The 10,749-nt window shown below is 35.8% G+C and overlaps 1 long non-coding RNA gene across 1 annotated transcript in view; it reads left to right on the top strand.

Moving 5' to 3' along the window:
- The first annotated feature begins 440 nt into the window (after positions 1 to 440).
- LOC122231198 overlaps positions 441 to 10,749 on the top strand; it is a 419,598-nt gene continuing 409,289 nt past the window's right edge. The window contains exon 1 of the long non-coding RNA XR_006208392.1: positions 441 to 599. This is a non-coding gene — a long non-coding RNA (uncharacterized LOC122231198). The remainder of the gene's footprint in view (positions 600 to 10,749) is intronic.

The raw sequence follows: 10,749 nt of genomic DNA, 5'->3' as shown, positions 1-10,749 counted from the left end.
GAGGTCTTTTTAAAATGACTTCTAGAGATTGCTGTATACATATTTTGTTTACAGGAATATCAGAAATCTCAGATATTATTTGCATGTCCTATTTAACCAGATTTCTTTGTTTTTTCAATTTTTCTTGAAAGTTTGTTTATTTTGAGAGACAGAGACAGAGAGAAAGAGAAACAGCGCCCACAGGAGCTGAGGGGCAGAGAGACACATGAGAGAATCTTAAGCAGCCTCCACACCCAGCACAGAGACCTACTTGGGGTTCAGATTCACAAATCATGAGATCATGATCTGAACTGAAATCAAGAGTTGGATGCTTAACCAACTGAGCCACCCAGGTGCCCCTAGATCTCTTTTTCAATATTCAAATCAGATGACGTAGAGCTCCCCATTCCTTTATGATGTAAGTCACCATGCTTTCAGTGTCCTTACACAAGGAGTATTAATGGGGTCACTGAATCTGTCCTGGTACCTTAGGCAGGATGCCAGAAGACTACACTGATTCTTACCTGCAGTGATTGCACTCCTGACCACTCACCATCTGTTTCTCCCTGTGGTGTCCCACCACGGTCAGTGCCCGCATCCACCTACAAACAGAACCATTGGTAGGTACCTAGTTTATTTATCTTGTTTCTTCCACATGGTTTCATGAGTCACCTTTTATCTGAACAGCTCTGATGATATATTTTGGTTGTAGTTAATTTAAATCTCAAAATGCCCACCCAGTAGCACCCTGTCTTCCGTGTCATTAACAATGGGAAATACACTCTTTTCAGCTATTCTAGGACTCAAGTGAAGTCATTGTCTCCTTAGAGTTGTGGGTGGGGATGAACAGAAAATGACTTAAAAGCGTGTGAGTGATCAGGGAGAAACAGTTTTTGTGCCATGGATGTTGTTTAAAATGATGGCCATATAATACAGAATATGATTATTTCCTTAAAATGTGTAATATTGTGTGTGATACTAGTTTTAAGTATATGGTCATTCCCCTCATCCATCCTGGGCATGCAAGGTTTTTGGAAGAAGGAATTCAATTTGTGATGGTCCCTTTAAAGAGCTCCTTAAGGCTGCCAATTAAATGGGGCACTTGGGTGGCTCAGTTGGTTAAGCCTCCGACTTCTGCTCAGGTCATGATTTCATAGTTTTTGAGTTCGAGCCCTATGTTGGGCTCTGTGCTGACTGCTCAGAGCCTGGAGCCTGGTCGGTTTCTGTGTCTCTTTCTCTCTCTGCCCCTCCCACACTTGTGCTTTGTCTCTCAAAAATAAATAAATGTAAAAAAAAAATTATAAAGACTGTCAAAACCAGATTTTTTTTGGTTTTTAATTTTTTTATAATTATTTATTTTTGAGAGAGAGAGAGAGAGAGAGAGAGCATGAGATCATGACCTGAGCTGAAGTCAGAGGCTTAACTGACTGAGCCACCCAGGCGACCCAGAACCAGATGTTTTATTCCTATTATGACACAAAATGAATCCAGCCAATGGTGCACTCAAAAGTAGAGCACTGGCTTGTGGCAGAGCATGCTAGTGTTGAAGCAACAATAATTCCTGATAGACAATGCATAATGCAAATTGCTATATCGAGGAACTAAGCTGAATCAATAGTTGCATTGTGGGGAAGAGAGAAATATGCAAAATCAGGAACCAGAAAGGCAACCTGGGTCCAAAAAGAAATGGGATGATGTGACAAGAATTTAATCCAAAACCAGAAGCCAGGATAGAAAAGGGCTCCCTGTCCAAGTAAGTTGTTCTTCAAATAAGTATGTTTTCATTTCAAACTTTAAATTTGAGTAACTGTTGTCAGAAAGACAACATTAAAACACAGGGATGAAAAATGTCATACTTAACATCTTTCAAATGTGCCCTGTTGCCTTGGAATACAGTCAGGATACCTAAGATATCATTGAACATACTTTTTAGAACTTGTATATTCCCTACTCTTCTAACTGCATGTGTGACATTCCCCACCCCTTTTAGTTGTCTGTACAATCTAGATGGAGTTGCTATCCTGAAATGTAACATGAATTTTACTTCTGGTCCTTTGCACATAGTGTGTGTGTGTGCGTGTGTGTGCGTGTATGTGTGTGTGTGTGTGTGTGTATCTTTTTCCTTTTTCCCTTTTCCTTTTCCTCTTCCTCTTTTTTAAAATTATTTTTGTCAGCCTGGACCACTCTAGAACACCCCTACGTAGAGTCCCCAACCTAGAAATGTATTTCCAGTGCTTGGGAGAGAGGCCAAGAAATCGTAAATCATCTTATTTCTTTATCTGTTTACTCTGGATGGTTTCACTCATTAAATTGTAACTCCATAAAAGCAAAGGAAGAGTCCGTGTTGTTCTTTATTGTATATCTACTTCCTAGAATACTATCTGGTACATCAGCAGGCACACTACAAGTATTTGTTGAATAAGTGAATACATGGGTGAATGGTATATTAATGGATGAATAAATGGATTGGTGGATGAATGGATGGTGTATGCAACAAATGGTTATTTTTTTACATGTTAGATGAAAGCTTAAAATTGAATCTGCTGCAAAGGGCATGCACTCATTGAATCAAATCTAATACTTCTGGTTATATGGTTGATATTGTAGCCAGAATGTTTCTTGACTTTTTTATATAAAAATGATTCTATCTCTGGAGCTTAAAGAGGCACTAAATGTTTCTGAGTAATTAGAAGTCTATTGGTATCACTCTCTAAACATTCGTAGAGCAGTGGAAGGAAGACCTATATGCTAGTAATTTTATTGAGTATCTATTATGTGTCAGGAACTGCTTACAGAGTTTAATAAATAATCTTCTTGTTCTCATGAAGCATATATTATTAGTATTATTACTTTAATTCTATATATAACTCTTATGTATGTGTTATCTGTGTGCATCAAAATATAGTGCCACTGGGATTGAAGTTATCTCCCAGAAGGTACAAATGATGTTAAAATATTTCAAGTGTTTGACTTGTATTTTCAGACTCATTAAAGGAATAGTTAATTGACAACTCTACTTGTTAATATTAATTTCTTTTTTTCTTTATTCCATATACCTTGTATACACCCAAATGTCTCATTCTTTCTCTTCTCTTTGTCTTGTGGCTAAATTTCATGTTCTTTCTCTATCATTTCTATTTCTTAGTTCTTTGCCCTTCCCCCTTTCTGTGATCACAAAGGCCCAAAAGAAACTGCCAGTCCAAACAGAAAAGGGACATAGGCAAGAGTTTGCAAAATTAGACATTTTTTTAGCAGGTTGAAAGAAAGGAAAAGCTATTTTCTTTTCTTGTCACACAGAGATAAAGAAGTTACAATTCTTACAGTCAGTTGTACATGTTAATGAGCCACGGAGTATGATTGGAATCAGTAGTACATTTGTGTATGTGTGCATATGCATGCACATGCATGATGGAAAACGGTTTTCCATATATCTCAGTGAGTCATTGATTTATTGATTTTCATGGTGAGATAATTTTATCTCCACCACACTAACTTTTGAATGACAAGACACGCGTTACTGAATGGAATGGACTGACATGTTCATGGCAGTTTGTTGATTTTGTTGTTATTGTTTGGCTGGAGGATCTTTCTTTTTTACCCAACTGTTAGGGGTTGCATTTTAGTCCCTCCAAAAGAGAAGTTGAAGTACTAACACCCACTTCCTCAGAATGTGACCTTTATTGGGAGGACTATTGCAGATGTTATTAGTTGAGATGAGATCATACTGGATTAGGAAGGTGCTTCATCCAGTGACTGGTGATCTTGTAAGAAGAGGCAAGGAAAGATCCTCTCCTCGGAACATCAGAACATAGCCCTTTCAACACCTCGACTTTGAACTTCCAGCCTCCAGAATTATGAGATTAAAAAGTTTATGTTGTTTTAAAATAGTCAATTTGTGGTACTTTGTTACAGTAGCTCTAGGGAACTAATATACTGGTTTTTAAGATGAATAACTTTGGGACATTATTGACAGTCCAAGGAGGAGATCTGAGGATGAGTACTAGGATGAACCCATTCAAGAGGACTGTAAATACTTCTCAAAAGATCGGACATTTTAGCTCCATTGAAGTCGGTCCTTCGTTGGTTTCCTGTCTGTTTAGCTGTTCTCTAAGCTTTTTGGAAACCGCTGCCCTGCAATGGTTGGCTGTCAACCTTGGAAGGGTAGTGTTGCAACAGATGAGGGAGCCCAAAGGGGAAGATACATTAGTCAAGGGTCATGGAGATGGCCTTAATCTTTCACAATTTTTGTCCCAGGTCACATTTAAGAGATAAAAAGCCGTGGTCTTTTGCTTTTAAGTGTGTTTAGTTTTCTATCTTATCTCCCGGAGACTTTGTGAGATTAAGTAGCAGATACCTAAAAATTATTTTAGGCCCTCACCTACCTAAAGGAAAAAAGATAGTATTGTTATCTTCTGAAGGAGGTACATTAAAAATTGTGATCTTAATCACATAGGTACTTTTTCTCTTGTCAATCTAATCTTTGGATTAGAACTTGAAAGTCAGGCACCTTTTACTTTGAAAATAAATCCTTGGCATTCTCATATGTATTTCAGGAACTAACAATAGTGCTGTTATTTGCACTCTGCTTCTACCCACTCTCCTTTTTGTATTTGCTTATAGCTATTAATAGAATAATTGCTTAATAAAAGGAGATAAATTCAAGTTATGAAAATTGAGCAGCTTTCTTTAAAAATATCAAGACACATGTGAGCATACAATTAAAACATACTCTTGATATAAAATTTGAATAAAATAAACAGGGAAGGAAACAAACCACCCACAGTTGCTCTACATGTTTGTCTTTTAATTTCCACTATTTTCCCACTAAAGTTTAATAGTTATGCTTAAACTGTAGTTTTAATTTTGTGTCTTGCTTTTTTTTTCACTTGTCATTATAAAACATTTTTTCCCTTATACAAAAGACTCCTTGTAAGCAGCATCTTAAATGCCTGCATAATATCCCTTCATTAGAGTATATCAGTTTATTTGCTGTTTCAGCAAATTCCTTTTAATAATAACTTAAAAATTAAAAACAACAACAACCTTAGAAATTACCTATTTCAAATATATTAAACTGCAAGGTAAGATATATGATGAATGAACACCTGTGTTTAAAATTTGTCTACTTCTTGGGAATATTTTGTATAAGTCTTCCCATTATCCCTTGTTTCTCCAAGGCTCAGTACTCACAGAGAGCTGGCCTGGAGATATGATAATGATATTATCATTTTGCCTTCTTCATGCCAGATTTTGTGGAGCATACCAAGGTAATTCAGTTACAACACCTGCATTCCAAGAACTTAATAGCAAAATATGCAAAACAATAACTATAATTCAAAGGAGGAAAGATTATCCTAAAATTCACATGGACAAATGTTGCTGTAGTTCAAATAGGGGAAATATTTCAGGTAAAAGCATCCAAGAACTGAACATAGAGAAGGTAGAATTTGAGTTGGAACTTATGGTTAGTACGCTTAAAAGACTTGTAAATTTGAGTGGGCTGGTGGAGAGTAGGCTGTAGGAAGCAAAGGTCAGACTGTTATTTTTAATGGAGAATAAGAAGTGTAGCATATCTCCTTTAACCAGCCTCAAGTAGCTGAATTACCAATGTCTGCCCTCATTTCTGTAAGGTATTATTCTGATGCTCATGGCATATTGAACTCTTGGGCTGCTGAGCAAGTCTGCAACATATTTGTGCATTTTGCTTCTGCAAATTGTGTGCTTAACAGGAGTCATTTGCTTTTGTTCCTAAAACTCCTCATGGCAATGGTTCTTGTTATTGTAAATATATAGTAATTTAAGAGTGTGTCAGCCAAAGAAATAGAACAAAAAGAAAGGTGGTTATTTTTTTTTCCGTGAATGTTAATAAGTCAATGCATTGAATCACTTAAAATGACAACAGAACTTGTGGTTTGAGAAGTCAAATATAAAAGTTTGGAGGAAATTTTTAAACTGTAAAAGGGTTGTGCATTCAAACTGCTACATAGGTATCTCTAAGAACTTACTCCATTCTAAGTAAAATAAAACTAGAAAAATGTGTGATTTATATAGTTTATTAATGCATAGTAAGAGAGGGGGGGACAGAGGGAGGAGGAGAAAAAGAAAGAAAAAGAGAGCAAAGAAGGAAGGAAGGAAGGAAGGAAGGGGAAGAAACAGCCTAGGCTTTACATGAAATTACTGACAAATGAATGTATATTTATGCATTTTTTCTTGGATCAAAATGTTTTAAAATTGTGTATTTTAATTAGCCTGCTTTTTAAGTAATTGCCCAATCAAAGATGAAAAGTAAATACATACTGAGTAAAAAAAAAAAAATGATTGGATCATGTAAGGATATGAATTACAGACTAAGAAACTTGAACTTTATTTTGGGGATACTTGGAAGGTATTGACTGATTGGGGACCAAGTAGTGGCATGACAAAGGAGTATCATTCTGCATGAAGAATCATCTGGCAATCTTGTTCTAGATGAATTGGAAGTGTCAGAGATTAGAGGTGTGGAGAATAGTAAAGGGTTTGATAAAATTGGGCAAGTAAGTCTTAACTATGACCTGGATTGCTGGTAGTCAGAATGAGGACAAGAATGGATGGGTTCAGGTAGAACACAGGACTTAAATGCAGTGCGAATGAAATGATACCAAAGTGTTAGGTTTGAAAAACCGGATGGATGAAAGTAACAAAGAAGGAGAAGAACTAGTATCGAGGCAATAAAAGTTGAGTTTCATTTGGATCTGTTCAGTGATTAGCTTGAGTTACACACCCCCTTCCCTCCCTCCAATCAAAAATGTCTTATCTCCTATGCATGGATAGAAGACAACTGGAGATAGAATCCAGAGCTTGGTAATTAGGGCTCATTTACAGAAAGGTGATAGTTGAAGCTATAAGATTAAGATGGCAAACAACGTGAGCCTAGTGAGCCCGTTCTCACAGATAAACACAGTTAAGTAGGAAAAATTAATTAAATATTACATATAGAGGGAAAGATCTATGATATATGACAACTAAGATATTATTGGTGACTTTAGAGAATTGGTTTAATATAAGGGTGGGAGTCTTCAAGGAGCTAAGGAAAGAGTCTATGGGAGGGTCATTAATGGGGTCAGTGAATGGGCCTTAATAAATTTGCAATGAAAATTAAGAATAAAATAAAACTAGTAATTTGGGAAATGGAATTTTTTTAAGAGTTGGAGAGATCTTAGGAAACAATCACAGTGAGAAAGATAAGCCCGCAATTGAAGAACCTATCTAAATTTTGACTTGAGAAATGTATTTCATTAGTCAGGTACAATAAAACACATTTATGCACTAACTCTAAAATTGACATAGATTTGTTTAATGTCATGTGAATAGAGGTAGTCCATTGGAACAGCATCTTTTGTAAAATAATGTGGAGAGATTGAGCGAAGCTTATGTATAAATATCTGGATATGACTATTCAGTACACAAGTATAATATGGAAAGAAAAATAGGATAAAGAGCATGTACTCCACCAGATTTGGGGAAGCAATATGACTTATAGTACTGCTTTGTCCCCTGGTGCAGGGACCATGCTAGTCTTCTGTAACGTTCCAATCTTAGTATATGTGCAACTGAAGCAAGCACTAGCTCATTGTTTTGCAAATTGTTGAACATGTACTATATGGTTGGTACTTAAATAAATTTAATTTTAAATAATGCTTAAATAATAGCAGGCACATTATTACAAAGAAATCCAATTTTCCATTCTATATCATTTCATCTAAATATGTCAAGGAGAAAGTCCCCATTTGATGTTCATAGATCTTCCCCTTGCTAACTTCTTTTGATCTTAAAAGAGAATGGGCCACCATCTCAGAGCATTCATGAGTCAATGATATGTAGCAAATATTTAATAATTTGCTTTAATTAAATTAATTTTATAATTGTCTTTCATGTATAGTAAATTATATTAGCTGTCCAATTATTATAATATATCAACTCTTATCTAAAATAAAACATGTGAGGGGCACCTGGGTGGCTCAATCGATTGAGTGTCTGACTTTGGCTCAGGTCATGATCTCACAGTTCGTGACTTCAAGCCCCGTGTCAGGCTCTGTGCTGACAGTTTGGAGCCTGGAACCTGCTTCAGATTCTGTGTCTCCCTCTCTCTCTGCTCCTCCCCCGCTCACTCGCTGTCTCTATCTCAAAAATAAATAAAGATTAAGGAAAACTAAAGAAAAAATAAAACGTGAGGTTATTAAATATAAACTCGGTAAATTATAGTACAAATTATGGGGTTAGAGCCTCACAGTAGCAAAAATGCCACCAAAAGACAGGTGCCAGGGAAACACTGGCTTAGAAAAAAGTTCTACTCAGAGAATTAGAAAGCATTTGGTCTGCCATTGGTTAATTTGTCAAATTTTGAGAAAGTTATAATCATTTAGAGCTTCAGTGTCTTTATTTGGTAGTAATAAATACTCATTACGGATGTGAGGAGGTCACATGAATGAATCTTTAGTAAAGTAGTGGCAGAATTCTCAGTATTAGACCTTTAAGATACATTAAATATTTGCTAGCATTCCCACTTGTCAGGAAATTTGTAATTTGTCAAAGCAAAGCACATTCTACAAGAGGAACTCATCTATTGACTTGACTGTTTATTGAGCTCTTACTATGTGACACTGTCATTTCTTTTGAGAAACACAGATACATTTTCATATAATTTAGTATCTTGTATGAATAAAAAATAAATAGCCAGTTCAGTTCATGCATTAACACCTATAGTTGGAGATTTTATGCCAACTCATCATATTACCAAGCTCAATTATTTCACTTTGGCTGCTAGACAAGTTTAGGAGTGCCAAATAGAAAGAGATTTTTCTATTGGATATATCACACACTTCAAAGTATCTCTACTTCTGAGATGACATAATTATTTAACTCATTTATAATAAAATAGCTTGTCCTAAGGAAATTCAAATTTAAGACCAGAATGATAGTGATTATAGTCTATTAACTAATCATGATGGTCTCTCCCAAATTTAGCAAAGGCAAATAAGCTTTCCCTTTTTACTGTTGTAATAAGCAGTGATAGAAGTAATGCAACCTGCAGTTTAGAGGATCCAACTAGAACATGTCTTGATAGAAGAACTGGAGAGTAAGGTTAACAAATTTAGGGCAGGCCATCAGCGGAATCTTGGCTTGCTAAGCAAGGAGAAGTCAGGGTATGTTAGGTAATGCCATGGAGCTACATGATCTAAAATAATTTCACTCATATAACTGGTGCCTCAGCTGGGATGTCTAGAATGGCTCTCCCTTTCCCTGTTTTCTTTTATCTGAAGCTTCTTCATTTAGTAGTAGAAGAATTCCAAGATGGTGATCCCAGTATGCTGGTAGTTATCAAACCTCTGCTTGTTTCATGTTTGCTGATGTCTTATGGACCAAAATGACAAGCCCAAGGCAAGAACCAGTGTGCGCAGGGCTTCACAAAGGCTTAGATACCAAGAAATATGATTCTTCTGGGACCATTCTACAACAATGAACTACAGACCACCTTCTGTCAGTATTGATTTTTCTTCCCCCTGCTGCCCTGCCATGCAAAATACATTGAGTATGATTCAAACTCTCCAAGTCCCATGAATCATGGCATCAGGCTTGATGTCCACACTCTTGTAATTTGCTTCAGGTGCAGATGTGGATAATGCTGCTCTAGTGCAACCCCTTTTGATTCAGAGACTGAGGAGAAGGATTTCCTACGTACCACCTTAACTCTTACATAGGTTTTACAAAGAGTTTTACTACCTCATTCTTCACTTTTTCTCTATCCTGAAGCCTATTTATTAATTTGAGATTCTTTTAGAGGTGGTGGGAGAGAGACTAAACAATTGTGAAATGGGTTTTTATATTACTAACCAAATAGCTCTTGCTTTTAATATTTTTATCTTTTTATATATTTTTTTTATATTTTATCTACCTTCTGATTTGAAATGAGAGGAATTTCTATTCAGTGCACTTGTTGTTTCCCTACCTTATCCCACATTGCTCACAGAAGTCAAATGACATTTTCAATATTCTGCTTCAAAATTTCCTTAACCAAATATACAAATTCATTTGGCATGTTTTCCATTATACAAGTTAGTGCAAGTGACAAGTTTGTCAAGGGTTTTATAATTTCTTTTTTTTCAATGCCAATGGTAATTTCCTTATTTCACTTACTATTTCAACTAAAGAGTCTCCTTGCTGCCTGTAATGTGTTGAATTTTGCCGTCATACATCATGTCTACTATATTCTATTGGTCAAAGCAACTCAATGGGCTATGGCAGATTAATGTTTGCCTAAGCAGATTTTATCTTGATGACAGGAGTTACAAAATAGCATGACTAAATTTTTTAATCTACCCCAATTTTATCATGTAGTTGTTACAGTAATGAAATGAAAATGTTTGAAAAACATTTGCTTGGCATTGAAAAGCACAGAATTTTAGTTTCTTTGCTCATTATATATCATCATCATCATCATCATCATCATCATCATCATCATGCTTAGTATTGTTTTAGACAAAAACAGTTATTTGCAAAAGCTAAACTTGGAAAATCTCATTACTACTGAGTTTACTGATTATTTCTTGGTTTTAATAAATGAAGAGTATCTTTGGACAACAACAATTTTTTTTGACATCCTCCTCATGTGGTTACATCTTAAATATTTTTATGCTGTGATTCAGCATGGGCTTGTACCAATAATATTATGGAGGTTATCATCAGAAAAATGATCTGATTTCTCTGGTTTTCATTTTAGATCCTAACAGGCTA

This window comes from Panthera tigris, chromosome D1 (assembly GCF_018350195.1).
Source record: "Panthera tigris isolate Pti1 chromosome D1, P.tigris_Pti1_mat1.1, whole genome shotgun sequence".
Taxonomy (NCBI): Eukaryota; Metazoa; Chordata; class Mammalia; order Carnivora; family Felidae; genus Panthera; species Panthera tigris.
This window is presented reverse-complemented; position numbering and strand designations above follow the sequence as displayed.